The 681-nt window shown below is 38.0% G+C and overlaps 1 non-coding gene across 1 annotated transcript; it reads right to left on the minus strand.

Moving 5' to 3' along the window:
• Positions 1–251: 251 nt before the first annotated feature.
• LOC121226447 (small nucleolar RNA R71) lies at positions 252–358 on the minus strand. The gene has a single exon (XR_005924262.1). It is a non-coding gene; the product is annotated as a small nucleolar RNA R71 (small nucleolar RNA).
• Positions 359–681: the final 323 nt, after the last annotated feature.

Genomic DNA, 681 nt, shown 5'->3' on the forward strand with positions numbered 1-681 from the left:
CAACAGTTTGTTCAGTTTGATGTTTGTAGGACGAAGATCCAAACACTTATTTAGCAAATTTTTTGAAATTCTTCGACACTTTTAAGATCAATGGCATTTCTGACGCTGCCATTCGCCTCCGGTTGTTTCCATTCTCATTAAGGAACAAAGCTAAATAGTGGTTAAACTCGTTACCACTAGGGTCAATGACTACTTGGGAACAAATGACTGACAAATTTTTACTAAAATATTTTCCACCGGCTAAAATGGCTAAACTAAGAAATGATATTTCTTCTTTTATGCAGATGGATTTAGAAACACTCTATGATGCATGGGAGAGATGCAAGGATCTACTGAGAAGGTTCCCTCACCATGGGTTACCTCTTTGGCTACAAGTTCAAACTTTCCACAGGAGTTTGAATCCCTAGACTAGACAGATGATTGACACAGCTGCTGGTGGGACTATTAATAGTAAGACACCTGAAGAGGCTTATGAGTTTATAGAAGATATGTCACTGAATAATTGTTAGTGGCAAGTCATGAGGACAAAGCTGACGAAAGCAGTCGGTGTTTTTAACGTCGATTCTGTTACTATGCTTTCCAATTATGTAGAACTTTTGAATAAAAAAATTTGGTGGTTTACTTGGTTCTACGCAGGTACATCCAGTAATGCAATGCGATGCAAATGGAGGTGGATTAAAC

This window comes from Gossypium hirsutum, chromosome A03 (genome assembly GCF_007990345.1).
Source record: "Gossypium hirsutum isolate 1008001.06 chromosome A03, Gossypium_hirsutum_v2.1, whole genome shotgun sequence".
NCBI lineage: Eukaryota > Viridiplantae > Streptophyta > Magnoliopsida > Malvales > Malvaceae > Gossypium > Gossypium hirsutum.